Here is a 16,776-nt window from a genome sequence, read left to right on the forward strand (position 1 = left end):
CGATGAATAAGCCGGCTGGATCCCTCTTTTGCTCCCCGGCTGAACTCCTAGGGCTTTCGATTACCGCCCAGAAGATGGCTGGGGGTCCAAAAGGATCTTCCCAGGCAAAATGGCCTGGAGCCGGCTGAAGATTTCGGGGCCCCCAGTCAGCAGCTTGGGAGAACCGCAAGCCCCACGTTGGGCAGCCAACTGTTACGGCTAAAATCTGGGTGCGGGGTTACTCTGCCGCCCAGCTCATCGGACTAAGTCCGTGGGTCCCTGCGGAAGAAAATGAGCTCAGCCGGACGCAGGAGCAAACTGCAGAAGATCCAAGTTTATTGCGCAACAGGTTCAAGGCGAGATTGAACAGTGAGAAAGGGGTGACATGAACTTTTGAGTTTTCCCTCCATGTCCCAGAATACAGTGCATGAAACGTCACGAATACATTATGGGAAGGTTGGGTTTCACAAGTTACATCATGAATATACTTTACACGTCATGAATACATTATGAAAAGGTGGGATTACATTAATTAGCATTTTCGGATGAGGGAGGGGGGATATGCGGAGCGGGAAATATACATAGATACACATTTATTGAGTACCGGTGGTGGCAAGACAATGGGTCAGAGATATGCATCGTCTGCCACCTAATATTGCCCGAAGGAAGGATTTTGCAAGACTATCTGACAGGATTAAGAAATTCCTGTGTACGTGACCTGCCGCTTCGGGGATTATGGAGGTAGGGGTAGCATTATGGAGTCCAGGGGGAGCTGAGTTGAATGACACCAAAAGTGAAGAAATCGGAGTTACGGTTGATTTTATATCAATTTTTGAAGATTTCAGTGATTTCTAAGCCACTCTGTACTATAGAGCAAAAGCAGAAACAGAGTGGATACATTGTAACAGGATTTTGACAGTATTACTTGAGAGATTATGGAGGACAGGGGAGGGGTGATGGAGTCCTAGAGAAATTGAGCAAATATATTGTAGTGAAGAAGACATTGCCCCCCCCCCCCGTTCCGTATCAGCTCTGAGCATCTCCCTTGGTCCCTTTTTTGGGGGGGGGCTTTGGCTCTTGGCTGGGCTCTGAGCATCTCCCTCGGTCCCTTTTTTTTGGGGGGGTCATTGGCTCTTGGCTGGGCTCTGAGCATCTCCCTCGGTCCCTTTTTTTGGGGGGGGGGCTTTGGCTTTTGGCTGGGCTCTGAGCATCTCCCTCGGTCCCTTTTTTGGGGGGGTCATTGGCTCTTGGCTGGGCTCTGAGCATCTCTCTCTGTCCCTTTTGGGGGGGGCTTTGGCTCTTGGCTGGGCTCTGAGCATCTCCCTCGGTCCCTTTGGGGGGGCCTTTGGCTCTTGGCTGGCCTCTCAGCATCTCCCTCGGTCCCTTTGGGGGGGGCCTTTGGCTCTTGGCTGGGCTCTGAGCATCTCCCTCGGTCCCTTGGGGGGGGGCCTTTGGCTCTTGGCTGGGCTCTGAGCATCTCCCTCGGTCCTTTGGGGGGGGGCCTTTAGCTCTTGGCTGGGCTCTGAGCATCTCCCTCGGTCCCTTTGGGGGGGGGCCTTTGGCTCTTGGCTGGGCTCTGAGCATCTCCCTCGGTCCCTTTGGGGGGGGGCCTTTGGCTCTTGGCTGGGCTCTGAGCATCTCCCTCGGTCCCTTTGGGGGGGGGCCTTTGGCTCTTGGCTGGGCTCTGAGCATCTCCCTCGGTCCCTTTGGGGGGGGGCCTTTGGCTCTTGGCTGGGCTCTGAGCATCTCCCTCGGTCCCTTTGGGGGGGGCCTTTGGCTCTTGGCTGGACTCTGAGCATCTCCCTCGGTCCCTTTGGGGGGGCCTTTGGCTCTTGGCTGGGCTCTGAGCATCTCCCTCGGTCCCTTTGGGGGGGCCTTTGGCTCTTGGCTGGGCTCTGAGCATCTCCCTCGGTCCCTTTTTTTGGGGGGGCCTTTGGCTCTTGGCTGGGCTCTGAGCATCTCCCTCGGTCCCTTTGGGGGGGGCCTTTGGCTCTTGGCTGGGCTCTGAGCATCTCCCTCGGTCACTTTGGGGGGGGGGCTTTGGCTCTTGGCTGGGCTCTGAGCATCTCCCTCGGTCCCTTGGGGGGGGGCTTTGGCTCTTGGCTGGGCTCTGAGCATCTCCCTCGGTCCCTTTGGGGGGGGCCTTTGGCTCTTGGCTGGGCTCTGAGCATCTCCCTCGGTCCCTTTGGGGGGGGCTCTGGCTCTTGGCTGGGCTCTGAGCATCTCCCTCGGTCCCTTGGGGGGGGGCTTTGGCTCTTGGCTGGGCTCTGAGCATCTCCCTAGGTCCCTTGGGGGGGGGCTCTGGCTCTTGGCTGGGCTCTGAGCATCTCCCTCGGTCCCTTTTGGGGGGGGCCTTTGGCTCTTGGCTGGGCTCTGAGCATCTCCCTCGGTCCCTTGGGGGGGGCCTTTGGCTCTTGGCTGGGCTCTGAGCATCTCCCTCTGTCCCTTTTTTGGGGGGATTTTGGCTCTTGGCTGGGCTCTGAGCATCTCCCTTGGTCCCTTTGGGGGGGGGCCTTTGGCTCTTGGCTGGGCTCTGAGCATCTCCCTTGGTCCTTTTGGGGGGGGGCTTTGGCTCTTGGCTGGGCTCTGAGCATCTCCCTCTGTCCCTTTTTTGGGGGGATTTTGGCTCTTGGCTGGGCTCTGAGCATCTCCCTCGGTTCCTTTTGGGGGGGCCTTTGGCTCTTGGCTGGGCTCTGAGCATCTCCCTTGGTCCCTTTGGGGGGGGCCTTTGGCTCTTGGCTGGGCTCTGAGCATCTCCCTTGGTCCCTTTTGGGGGGGGCCTTTGGCTCTTGGCTGGGCTCTGAGCATCTCCCTTGGTCCCTCGGCCAGGAAGCGGAGGATAAAATGGATTGTTTCAAGAAGTGGCAGAGAGACATTTCTAGATTTTCTGGCAGGGCAAGAAGCCTAGAATAAAATTTAAAATACTAACGGATGCAAAGGAAAGAGGTGGATTTGCCCTGCCAGACCTTAAACTTTATTATGAATCAGCAGCTTTTTGCTGGCTGAAAGAATTGCTGCTTCTTGAAAACACAGACATTTTGGATCTAGAAGATTTTAATAATGTATTTGGATGGCATGCATATTTGTGGTATGATAAGGTCAAAGCACATAAAGCATTTAAAAATCAGGGAACTGCCATCGGAGCTAGAGGTGGAGGGAAGGCTCCAGAGTGATGCTGGAGAGGGTCCCAGCAGGGAGAGAGGCAGCCCATCTGCTGGGGAAGGAAATCAGCGTAACACCAGTGGAGAAGGGGGGCAGATTTGGGAATCGGAGAGGAGGCTCCAGGACTCCTCGCGGAGACCAGCGGAGAGTACGGGTACTCCGTTGCCCACACCCTCCCTGTGCAGAAAACTTCCGCGCAGGCAGAGTAGGAGGAGACTTGGTGTCAAACAGCTTTTATGCTGGAAAAGGTTCAAGAAATGCCCACTGACGGATTCTGCCAGCGACTGAGACAGTCACGATGCTGGAGGCTGTTCAGTCAGAAAGGGTTTAACCAGGTAACCTCGCCAAGAGTGGCAGCAACTTACGCATGAGCAACCCCTAAATCCATTACATAAAGACTTACCCACTCTGGAAGAATGGCAGATGAAAATGATGGACTACATGGAATTGGCGGAAATGACTGGCAGAATCCGAGACCAGGGAGAAGAGTCGGTGGAAGAAGATTGGAAGAAATTTAAAGACTATTTACAGAAATATTGCAAAATTAATGAATGTTAAAATGATGTTGGATAAAACTTATGTGGTTTTTAGCTATAACGCTATAAGGAGTATGAAAAAAAAACACGGGGTATTAACAGTCAAATGTTAATGTTACACATTATTCAAGATTAAAGATTAGGATAAACAAAGAGGGGAAGGATTTGCTGAACTAAAAAATTGAACTGGAATACAAAAAGGGAGGTGTGAGGAGGTCCGGGAAATAAGCAAATGAAAGAAAGTGGGAAAGATGGAATTGTTTTTTATCTATTTTTATTTTGTATTTTTCTTTTTTCTTTTTTCATTTTGTAAAATTCTAATAAATATCTGTTAAAAAAAAAAGAGAACAGTTTCAGGTTAAGAACAGACCTCCGGAATGAATGAAGTACTTAACCCGAGGTACCACTGTGAATACTACAGTATAAGATTTAAGTCTCTTTCTGCGGCTTCTCTCTCATCCCCTCCCTTAGTTATGAGAGGTCTTTCCGTGAGGTACTTTGGACACAGCCCTTCTTCCTTCACAGCGAGCGGCCACTTTCCCTTGCTTCCCCTGAGGTATCTTCCTTTGTATGCCAGACCCAGGGGATCCTCTCAGCCCTTGCCACGGACTTGGGAATCTCCTTTTCCTAGAAGATCTCTCTCCTCCTGACTGGAAGGAGACCCCAGAAGAAGAAGAAGAGGAGAGTCTTCCCACAGCTTCTCCCTCCAGCTTCTCCCTCCAGACCCTCAACATGGTCTCCCCATCTCAGCTGTGAGGCTCCTCCTTCCTCTGGCTCCATAGATATTCTCCTCAGAGCGGAGGATCCACTCAGATCAGAGCCACTTCTCCCTCCCTCCATCCTCTCCTCATCCCCATCTTCTCTCGATCATCCCTCTCCCCCATCTCTCTTTTTTTTAATAAATATTTATTAAAGTTTAACAAATACAGAGAAACGAAAGACAAACAATAAAAAAATACAATAAAAAAGGGGGGGAATATTGGAAAAAAACAAAAAAAGACAGAAGCATTTTAAAAACACAAACATTTAAAAAGGAAAAAAGAATAAAAACCATATTTTCATATCCTTATTTTACATTTACTTATTTCCTTGGCTTCCTCAAACCTCCCTCTTTGTATTCCAGTTCAATTAATTATTTCAGCAAGTCCTTTCCCTCTTTCTCAAATTTAAATCCAAACCGTTTCGTCCTGAGTATTCCATTTCAACAGCAAGTTATACATTTTTGACAAATTCTTAACTTTAGAATCTAACAATTCTGTTTCCAATTTTGCTTTTTCCACTTGAAAGCCTATTTTTTTATTCACATTATATACCTCCCTTATTTGATAGTAATGGAGCCAGTCTCGCACTTTATTCTTTAATTTTTCAAAGGTCTGCAATTTTAACCTGTCACCTTCTTGTTCCAGAATTTCACAATACTTCGGCCAATTGGGTCAAGAATGTATAATTTGCTGCTAAAATGGAATACACAAGATGAAACAGTTAAATCGGCTATGATTAAGTGGGCACAGGATATGGGTCATAACATCATGTCTGCTGACTGGGAATGGTTGTGGAACACCGGTATTAAATTTACGGCATGTAATGCCTTAAAGGAAAATATTATGAAAATGATTTACAGGTGGTACATGACCCCAGTCAAGCTAGCAAAAATTTATCATTTGCCTGATAACAAGTGTTGGAAATGTAAAGAGACTGAAGGTACTTTTTACCATCTTTGGTGGACATGTCCGAAGATTAAGGCTTTCTCGGAGATGATATATAATGAAATGAAAAAGGTATTTAAATATACTTTCCTGAAGAAACCGGAGGCCTTCCTCCTGGGCATAGTCGGCCAATTGGTGTCAAAGAAGGACAGAACTTTCTTTATGTATGCTACAACAGCAGCAAGAATACTCATCGCAAAGTATTGGAAGACACAAGATCTACCCACTCTGGAAGAATGGCAGATGAAGGTGATAGACTATATGACACTAGCTGAGATGACTGGCAGAATCCGCGATCGGGGAAAGGAGACGGCGGAAGAAGACTGGAAGAAATTTAAAATTTACCTTAAGGACTACTATAAACTTGCTGAATGTTAGAATGTCGAGGTTTGAGTAAGAAAGGGTTACAGTGAAATAAGATCAGATTGAAGAAAAGAGTAAGAGGACAGAGGACTGACAGATGTACTTAGAGTTGCTAAAAACTTTTGGACATTGGGATGCAGAAAGGGGAGGTATGGGGAAGTCGGAGAAACACGGTTTATGAAAAAAAGGTTATGAAACTATACGTGTTTGTATGTCTTTTTACATGTTTGTATTGTCCTAAAAAATTTGTAAAACCAATAAAGAAATTTATAAAAAAAAAATACTTCGGCCAATTGGCCTCCATATTGAGTTTTTCATCTCAAATCCCCTCAGAAACGGCTCTCTTTATTTTCCCTCCAAAAGTGCTGGCGCCACCCCCCTCTGGGTAGCCAATCAGAAAGAGGCTCTGGCCCTCTGGTGGAATGGTGAGGCACTGTACCCCCAGACTCTGCTCTGGCTCTGCTGTCCGTCAGAGCAGCCAGCTGACCCACCAGGCCTTGCAATCTCCCCACCGCTTGAGCCGTCCTCCATTGTCTCCCAAGACAGACGGATGAGGAGAGAGCCATTCAGGGGCCACTGGAAAGGGGCATCGGGGGCCGACAGAGGCAAACTGGAGCAGGGCAGCATCGCCGAAAGGATGCCTACCTCTCTCTTATTCTAAAAGATCACGCCACATATTTCCACGAGTGCTGGGTAGATTCCGGCAACAGTCTTCACAATTTATGTATTCAATAAACATTGGCCACATGTTATAAAAGGAATACGGATTGTGTTCCCCCACCTTTTGGATACTTAAATTGTGATGCCCAGAACTGAACACAGTATTCTGGGTGGGGCCTGACCAAGGCAGAATAAAGTGGTACTATTCCTGCCCTTGATCTGATTCTGCCTTCTGCCACGTTGGCCTCCCCTCCCCGTTTGGTGTCGTCCGCAAATGTGATGAGCATCCTCTCAGTTCCTTCATCCAACTCATTCATAAAGACGCTGGACAACAACGGGCCCGGGACAGAACCCTGCAGCACCCCTCTTGTCACTTTCCCCCAGGATGATGAGGAACCATGAAGGAGTCCTCTTTCGGTTTGGTCAGTCAAATCCCATTAACAGTTTCCTCGTTCCGCCCACATATTACCAGCTTTCTCACAGAAAGATCACGGGGGACTTTCTCAAAAGCCTTACTGAAATCAAGACACACTATTTCCACAGCTGTCCCCTGACCAACAAAGTTTGTAACTCCATCCAAAAAAGGGGGAGGAGAGATTTCTCTGGCTTGACTTGTTTTTGGGAAAGCCATGCTTTCATCCTGTAGGTTTCTGTTGTGAAATCTTCAGATGGAGGGCATTTTAAATATTAAAAATGATAATAAATATGGATATTGACAAGCTGAAACATGTGCAAAGGAAGGTGATTTATGTATTTATTTAATTTGTATACTACCCAACCCAGTGGTGCCAACTTGAATAAAATATTGGTGGGGGGCCAGGTAAGGCCTGCCTTGCACAATCACATGACGCTTGCAGGTCATTGGAATGGCAATGCCTATCAACTGGGGGGTGGCCCCCTCAAATATACTATTGGGGGGCAAAACCCCCTTGGCCTCTAAAAGTTGACTACTGTTCCCACATGTCGCAGGACGGTTACAACATAAAAAGACAATATAAAAACACATAATATACATCTGTAACCCCCCTCACTACCACATTTTAAAAGGGCATTAGATGTCAATCAGCAAAAGGCCTGGTTGACAAGGTACGGATTTGCCTGGCTCCTAAAGCTGTATAATGGTTTTTCCAACCTCTGTATGAATTCTCTGATGGGAAGTGAGATAGGAGCTCGTACTGAAGCGCTTTCCGCATTCCACACACTGATAGGGTTTCTCCCCTGTATGAATTCTCTGATGAGAAGTGAGACAGAAATTGTGACACAAGCTCTTTCCACATTCCACACACTGATACGGTTTCTCCCCAGTATGAGTTCTCTGATGGGAAGTGAGAGAGGAGCTCTGACTGAAACTCTTTCCACATTCCATGCACTGATAGGGTTTCTCCCCGGTATGAATTTTCTGATGGGAAGTTAGTTGGCTTCTCTGACTAAAGGTCTTTCCACATTCCAAGCACTGATAGGGTTTCTCCCCTGTATGAATTCTGTGATGGGAAGTGAGAGATGCACTATAACTGAAGCTCTTTCCACATTCCACACACTGATAGGGTTTCTCTCCTGTATGAATTCTTCGATGGGAAGTGAGAGAGTCGTTCCGACTGAAGGTCTTTCCACATTCCACACACTGATAGGGTTTCTCTCCTGTATGAATTTTCTGATGCTTAGTGAGATTGGAGTTCTGACTGAAGCTCTTTCCACATTCCACGCACTGATAGGGTTTCTTTCCAATGAGAATTCTTTGTTGGGAAGTGGAATGGGAGCTCTGACTGCAGCTCTCTCCACATTCCAAATTTTTGCATGGCTTCTCTCCGGGGGTTTTGTCATGTTCATCCTTGTTCTTGTTTTCCAATTTATCAAAATCTGCAATGGAGACAAAAAAGGGATTAGAGCCTCAGGAACAAATCAAGAAGAACTGAAGGGAGTTGGGTCTTTGTTAATGCCTTTGTTGGTTGTCATTAACCAACATTTTTATTCATATATTCTAATGGATTGTTGAATGTTGATTTGTTTGATATACAGTAGTGGCCAAAATTGTGGAAGCCTTTTGGGAAAAAAGTATATTTCAGATGTTTGATGCTTCGTAACATGACTTCGTTTAGAGTAATACCACAAAATTATGTATCAATGGAAAGATAATTTAATGAAGAATGTAATTATCTGTATTCTATCAAAAGCCATAGCGAAATAACCAGAAAAAGGAAGCACAACTTGCTTAGCTTGACTTTTGTCAGTGTGTTATGTTATACTGTGGAAAGTTGATATAAAATTTACAGATTGTATATTATTAAGAAAGAATTACATGAAAATGATGTATAGATGGTATATCACACCAGTGAAATTGGCAAAGATGTTTAAGAAAGAAAATAAGAGATGCTGGAGATGTCAAGAAAAGGAAGGAACATTTTATCATACGTGGTGGGAATGCAAATGCATTAAAAATATTGGGAAATGATATATAATGAACTGAAAAAAATGTTTAAAATGAGCTTTGGTAAACATCCTGAAGCCTTTCTGTTAGGTATCTCAAATCAAGAGCTGCCAAAAGAAAACTGGACATTATTTATGTATGCTACAACAGCGGCAAATATCTTGTCTGCACAAAATTGGAAGATGGAAGAAATACCATCAAAAGAACAATGGTAAGAAAAACTGATGAATTATGCAGAATTGGCTAAGCTAACAGAGAAAGTACGAGAGAAGGACAAAAAGGATTTTAAAAGAGTTTGGGAACCATTTACAGGTTATTTGCAGAAAAAACAACTGGCAGGGTCTGAATAAACGTTCACAACTTTATTATAGTAACAGAAATTTTAGCAAAATGATAAGGGAATTTACTTTTACATAAAGCAGGACACAATAAATAAAACTAAATAACTCAGTAGAGGGGGAGTTGAGGGAAGTCCGGAGAACGGAAGGGAGAACATTTGTATATAACATGATGATTGAGATATTTTTATTTGTTATAAAATTCAATAAATATTCATTTTTAAAAAAGAAGAAGATTGAGGAAAACTTAACCAAAGCTGGCCTTTCTATATTTGTGAAGAGGTATAAGGAGACTTCCGGGTTGGCGCCATCGGTAATGGCGGACTCCCTCTGACTTGGAGGGACCAGCTCTGCGGGAATCGGGTCAGTACCGCTACGGCGAAGCGGGGACCCTCTAAAAATCACAGGCGGGTGAAGCCTGTGAGCGTGGGACTCGGCGGGCACCCTTTGCGCCCCCCCAACTCGTAAGGAAACCCGATCGCGGGCTCCGGAGCGAAGCGGGGCGAGTGGTGCGGTGCTGTGAGTCAACTACTTCTTCCGTGGAGCGAAGCCGCACAGCTGTTACCGGAGAGCGCTGACTTTTTCCTGTGACAATTCGACTACAAAAGCAACTATCCGTGAGTAGGATAAATTGAAAAATTGAAGCAAAAAAAAAAAAAGGTTTAATTCGGCAACGAAGCGGGGAGGCATAAACAGGAAGTCCGCCTTCCGTTTCTTGTAAATAGACTAAAGCAAAGAAGCTGCAAGCTAAAGCCTTGGTTTTTTACTTATTCAGTTTAAACCCTGCAACCTGACCAAATTCTTGAATCAGTTCTAAGACCCTTTTAGTACTAGATTCTGGCTCCTGTAACGTCAATACTAAATCATCTGCAAATGCTCTCAATTTGTACTGTTTGGCTCCGACCTGTATACCTTTAACCAACTGGTCCCTTCTAATCATATTCAGCAAAACCTCCAGAACCGATATAAAAAGCAATGGGGAGATTGGGCAACCTTGTCGTGTCCCTTTTTCTATCTTAAATTCTTCCATCACCACATTATTTACAATTAATCTAGCCTTTTGCTCTGAATATATTGCACTTATACCGTTTTCAAAACCTTGGCCTACCCCCATACCCTGTAAGTTCTTTTTCACAAAAGTCCAAGAAATGTTGTCAAAAGAAATGTTGTCAATTTGGATTTAGTTGACATTTGGAGAACAAAGAACCCCTTGGGTAGAGAGGGAACTTTTTTTCTCTGAAGCCAAAATGACATGGACAAGAATTGACAAATTTGGGTAACTAGAGGACTGGCTCCAAAGACAAGAAAAGTGGAAATTTGTTGACGGAAATGACTGGCAGATTCCGAGAACAGGGAGAAGAGTCGGTGGAAGAAGACTGGAAGAAATTTAAAGACTATTTACAGAAATATTGCAAAATTAATGAATGTTAGAATGATGTTGGATTGAAATTAAGTGGTTTCTAGCTGTAATGGTATAAAAGAATATGAAAAAATGGTTTTTTAATAGGCAAAAATTTAATGCTATAATAATTTAAGATTAAAGATCAGGATAAAATAAGGAGGGAAAGGAATTGCTGAACTAATAAATTGAACTGGAATACAAAAAAGGGAGGTATGAGGAGGTCCGGGAAACAAGTAAATGAAAGATAAGTGATGAAAAGATTGAATTGTTTTTAACTATTTTGTATTTTTTCTTTTTTCTTTTTCATTTTGTAATATTGTAAAAACCTTAATAAATATTTATAAAAATAAAAAAAGAAAAGTGGAAATTTGCCCTAAAACTTGCTCCGACCATAATGCTGTAAAGATGGAGATGAAACTAACACCAATTGGCTCTTTCAGATGGAGGATGAATGACATCTTGTTTAGGGACGAAGAAGTGATTAAGAAGGCCCAAAAAACCTTGAGAGACTATTTGAGATAAATATGAATACTACTGTTGAAAAAAGAGTAATCTGGGATGCAAGTAAAGCGGTCATGAGAGGGTTCCTGATACAACAGAATGCAATAAAGAAGAGAACTCAAAACGAGAAGAAAGACAAAATTTTGGAGAAAATAAAGGAAGGTGAGAAGAAACTGAGAGCAAAACCAAAGTCGCAAGAGATTTTGAGAGAAATAAAGTTATATCAAGTACAATATATGAAAATGATGAACCAGGAAATAGAATGGAAAATTAAACAGATGAGACAAAAGACATTTGAGTCGGCTAATAAATGTGGGAAATTGCTGGCCTGGCAAATGAAAAAAAGACAAAAACTCAACACTATTACAAATTTGGAAGTGGAAGGAAAGAATATACAGAACCCAGTGGAGATTAGAAATTGTTTCCAGAGGTACTTTAAGCAACTATATACACAAGGGCCACAGAAAGAAATTGAGATAGATCAATTTTTGAAAATAAATGTACTACAAAAAATCTCTCAAGAAAACAAGCTAATGTTGAATTATAAAATAACTGAACAGGAGGTAGAAGGTGACATCCAGAATATGCAATTGGGTAAATCTCCAGGGCCGGACGGCTTAACTTCAAGATACTATAGATCTTTGAAAAGTTGGATAATACAACCACTAAAGGAAGTTTGCAATGAAATTTTGGAAGGGGAAAAAGCACCAGAGTCGTGGAAGGAAGCTTACATTACACTTATACCGAAAACTGAGTCTGAGAAGACACAGCTTAAGAATTGCTGCCCCATATCTCTGCTTAATGTGGATTATAAAATTTTCGCAGATATTTTGGCTAAAAGATTTAAAAAAGTACTAGTGGAAGAGATACATAAAGATCAAGCAGGCTTTCTCCCGGGCAGACACTTGTCTGATAATACGAGAAACAGAATTAACATTTTAGAGAAATTACAAGTGAATATTAACACCAAGGCTGTTTTGATATTTGTGGACGCGGAGAAAGCCTTTGACAATATTTCCTGGAGTTTTATGAAGAACCTACAGGGGATGCGGGTTGGTCAAGGTTTTGGAAATGGTATAAGTGCAATATACTCTGAACAAAAGGCTAAACTAATTGTTAATAATGTGGTGACAGAGGAATTTAAGATAGAGAAAGGGACACGACAAGGTTGCCCAATTTCCCCATTGCTTTTTATATCGGTCCTGGAGGTCCTGTTAAATATGATTAGAAGGGACCAATTGGTTAAGGGTATACAAGTCGGAGCCAAACAGTACAAATTGAAAGCATTTGCGGATGACTTAGTATTGACATTACAGGAGCCAGAATCTAGTACTAAAAGAGTATTGGAACTGATTCAAGAATTTGGTCAGGCCGCAAGATTTAAGTTGAATAAGTTAAAAACCAAGGTTTTAGAGAAAAATCTAACAGTGATTGAGAGAGAGAGGTTTCAGAGGGAGACTGTGCTGGTCCCGGGGGTAAGGTACCGTGAGTGTAGCAGAGTCCACACGAAGAGGGGCGAGGTCCGATGCAGAGAGCCGGGCGGGGAACAGGAACGCTGGAACAGAAGGCTGAGCAGGTAACAGGAACGCCGGATGGTCAGGAACAGGAAGCTGAGCAGGGATCAAAAACACAGGAAGGTCCGTGGCCAACAACGACGTTGCTCCCGCAACCTGGGGCCGGCCTGACTGGGCTTTTATCCTCTTCCAAGGTCAGGGGCGGTCCCGACCCCCAGGAGCCCCGCCTCCTCTGGCCTTAAGGCGAGCACTCCTCCTGGGGGCAACCAGTTCCCTTCGCCTCTCTGCCCTAAGCCTCTGCAGATCAGGAGAGGCCGAAGGGTCACTGGGCCCTGGAGAAGGCTCACCTGTGGCCACTGAGTCATCAAGCCCCTCTGGGGCCAGAAGGGCTTCACCTGGGGCCAGCTCCTGATGCACTGCCACATGTGCAGGCTCCTCAGCATCTAGGCCTTGCCCCAGTTCAGCCGGCCCTGGAGGCGGGGACTCCTGTGCAGGCTGGGATTCCTCTGTTTCATCCTCTGAATCGGAATCCCAGGCCATCACACCATCCCCCCTCCCAGGCCCCCCCCTCAACCGAGGGTCCGGACCCGGCTTGCCGGGGTACGTCGCATGGAACTCTCGGAGGCAGGCAGGTGCGTGGACGTTGGCCGCTGGTTCCCAGGAACGGTCCTCCGGTCCGTACCCCTTCCAGTCAATGAGATACTGCAGCTTTCCCCTGCGGTATCGGGTGTCCAGGATGCGTTCCACCTCGTACTCAGGCTCTCCCCGAACCAACACTGGCTGCGGTCGGGGACGGTTCGGGTGGAACTCGTCAGGTGGGGCCACCGGACTCAAAAGGGACCTGTGGAAGACCGGGTGAACCTTCAGGGTTGCGGGTAACCGGAGACGGAATGCCACAGGAGAGACTTGGTCTACGATAGGGAACGGGCCGGTGAAGCGGGCGTCCAACTTCCGCGAAGGTCGAGAGGGGTGGAGATGGCGAGTGGAGAGCCAAACCAGGTCACCGACGCGAAGTTCCGGCCCCACCTGGCGGTGACGGTCGGCCTGGGCTTTGTACGCTTCCTTGGCCTGGTGCAGTTGCTCCCCCAAAAGCTGTTGCTGGGACTGGAGCTCTTGAAGCCACTCCGTCACTGCCGGGACCGCGGATGCCGGCAGCACCTCTGGAAACAGCCGTGGATGATAACCATAACTGGCCTGGAACGGGGTCTGCTGGGTGGACGCATTCACCGCGTTGTTATAGGCGAACTCCGCCAATGCCAGGTGGTCGACCCAGTCATCCTGCTGGTAGCTGCAGTAACACCGGAGGTACTGCTCCAGCACCGCGTTCGCCCATTCCGTCTGGCCATCGGTCTGTGGGTGGTAGGCTGACGAGAGGCAGACCTCTGTCCCGAGGGTCTGGTGCAATGCTCGTCAGAACCGGGATGTGAACTGAACTCCCCGGTCGGACACCACGCGCTCAGGTAGTCCATGCAGGCGGAAGACATGCTGAAGGTACAGCTGAGCAGTTTCCTTGGCTGTGGGTACAGATGGACAGGGAGCGCAGTGTACCATCTTGGTGAAATGGTCGGAGAAAACCAGAAGGCAGGTACAGCCACGAGACGAGGGTAAGTCCACTACAAAGTCCAACGAAACCGTGTGCCAAGGGCGCGGTGGAACTGGCAATGGCTGGAGTAGGCCGGGGGGTCGCCCGGTAGGACCCTTGGCGCGGCGACAGACATCACAACCAGCAACGTAGCGAGCCACGTCAGCCTTCAGGCGGGGCCACCAAAACTCCCGACTGACCAAGTGGGTGGTCCGATACCGTCCAAAGTGCCCCGCTGCTGGGGCATCATGGGCCATCCGGAGAACCTCCAGCCGTAGTGGCCCTGGCGGGACGTACAGCCGACCGTGGTGCAGCAGAAGGCCCTGATGCAGGACCAGCCCCGGATACTGTGGGCTGGACCCTTCAGCCAGCTCCCGGAGATGATCCTGGGCCCAAGCGTCGACCCGCTGCTGTTCCCGCACCCGAACCTGCAGTGGCTGCGCCTCCTGGGTGGCCAGGAATGCAGCCGGAGGTAGGATCGTGGTGGGTTCTGCTTGCTGTACCGTGTCTGCGTTGTCTTCAGGTTTCCGGGACAGGGCATCCGCCTTCTGATTCTGAGAGCTAGGGATGTAGCAGATCCGAAACTGGAACCGGGAAAAGAACAACGCCCACCGGATCTGTCTTTGGTTCAGCTTGCGGGTGGTCTGGAGGTACTCCAGGTTCCGGTGGTCGGTTCTCACCTCCATCGGATGTCGTGCCCCCTCAAGATGATGGCGCCAGACCTCAAAGGCTACCTTGATGGCCAGTAGTTCCCGCTCCCACACAGTATAGTTACGCTCCGCTGGTAGGAGCTGGCGGGAATAGAAGGCACAGGGTAAGAGTGGCGCTTCAGGACCAATCTGTTGAGACAAGACGGCACCGAGAGCCGTACTGGAGGCGTCGGTCTCCACCACAAAGGGTCGAGAGGGGTCAGGATGTTGTAAGATTGGTGCCCTCTGGAAACAGGCCTTCAACCCCTGAAACGCCTCCTCTGCCTCCTTGTCCCAGGAAAACGGCGTCTTGGGGCGCAGTAGCCGGGTCAACGGGGTGGTGCGATGAGCATAATCAGCGATGAAGGTCCGGTAGTAATTGGCGAACCCCAGGAAACGTTGTAGGTCCTTGCGGTTCTGGGGTGCCGCCCATTCTTGAACCGCTGTCACCTTCCCCGGGTCCATTTGCACCCCATCCGGAGAGAGCCGGTGACCAAGGAAGTCCACAGTCCGCTGATGGAACTCGCACTTGCTGAGCTTTGCGTACAAACGGTGCTCACGCAAGCGTTGCAGCACGGTCCGGACATGTCCCTCATGGCGAGCCGGGTCACGGGAGTAAATCAGTATGTCATCCAAATACACCACCACGTACTTGTCTAACAAGTCCTGAAACACGTGGTTGATGTAGCGTTGGAACACAGCAGGCGCGTTGCACAAACCGAACGGCATAACCAAATATTCGAACTGCCCGTACCGGGTCCCAAACGCTGTCTTCCACTCATCCCCGGCTCGGATCCGAATCAAGTTGTAGGCCCCCCGGAGGTCCAGCTTGGTGAACACCTGTGCCCCTTGCACCCGCTCCAGCAGCTCCGAGATAAGGGGCAAGGGGTACCGATCTGGGACGGTAATTTTGTTCAGGGCTCGGTAGTCATGGCAAGGGCGGAGTTCCCCACATTTCTTCTTAACGAAAAGCACTGGTGCCGCGGTAGGCGAGGTGGAAGGCCTAATGAACCCACGCTCCAGGTTCTTGCGCAAGAAGTCCTGCAAAGCCTCGCGCTCTGGCTCTGTTAGGGAATATAAGCGACTCACTGGTAAAGGCGCTCCGGGTTGGAGGTCTATGCCGCAGTCAAAAGGCCGATGCGGCGGCAGCTGGTCTGCCCCCCCGTTCCTCGAACACGTCCTGGTAGTCCTGATACACGGCTGGGAGCGTGGGTGCTGCCTCCTCTGAGGGCGCGGCCGCCAGCGTCCCGGATTGAGCATGGGAACATGGGTCTGGGAAGTGCACGGTCCGTTTGACCCAGTCAATCTGAACGTTGTGGGCTTCCAGCCAGTCCATCCTGAGCACCAGGGGGAAGCGGGGCATAGAGGCAATGTCCAAAGTTCGCAACTCCCGGTGCTGCTGGAAACACAGGACCAGGGGCTGGGTCTCCTGAGTAACGGCACCTGAACACAGAAGTCGTCCGTCAATCGCTTCCACCTGGACCGGTACTGGCTTGTTCCGAAGTGGCACCTGATGATGGGCGGCAAAAGCAGCGTCCATATAGGAGCGGGTTGCCCCTGAATCTACCAAAGCATGGGTGTGGATCCAGGGCCCACCTGGAGGGTATAAACGTACCGAAACCATAAGATGTTGCAAGTCCATTGGTGCAGGCCCATTCTGCGCGGTTTGGGACCCCCGGTAGCTAGGGCCATCAGCTACTGGGGTTGGCGGTTTCCCTGCGGCTGGCGTTTCTCAGGGCAAGACCGAGCGAAGTGTCCACTTCCGCCACAGTAAAGACAGAGATTTCCCTCCCGACGCCGCGCCTTCTCTGCGGGGGAAAGGCGTGGCCGCACTGCCCCGAGCTGCATAGGCTCCTCCGTTAAATCAGTTGTGACCGTGGGGCTGCCGGAAAACGCTGGTGCCGTGAACTGGAAGTGTC

General features: G+C 48.2%; 1 protein-coding gene and 1 long non-coding RNA gene across 2 annotated transcripts in view; both read left to right on the forward strand.

The window, feature by feature from the left end:
* LOC309531588 (uncharacterized protein) overlaps positions 1-16,776 on the forward strand; it is a gene marked incomplete at its 3' end in the record, with an annotated part of 400,889 nt that overhangs the window by 24,280 nt on the left and 359,833 nt on the right. The gene's annotated exons all lie outside the window — the stretch shown is intronic.
* Positions 6,032-16,776, forward strand: part of LOC309530678 — a 95,297-nt gene continuing 84,552 nt past the window's right edge. The window contains exon 1 of the long non-coding RNA XR_014218839.1: positions 6,032-7,226. This is a non-coding gene — a long non-coding RNA (uncharacterized lncRNA). The remainder of the gene's footprint in view (positions 7,227-16,776) is intronic.

The sequence above is a fragment of the Podarcis vaucheri genome (assembly GCF_965113315.1).
Source record: "Podarcis vaucheri genome assembly, chromosome: 4".
NCBI lineage: Eukaryota > Metazoa > Chordata > Lepidosauria > Squamata > Lacertidae > Podarcis > Podarcis vaucheri.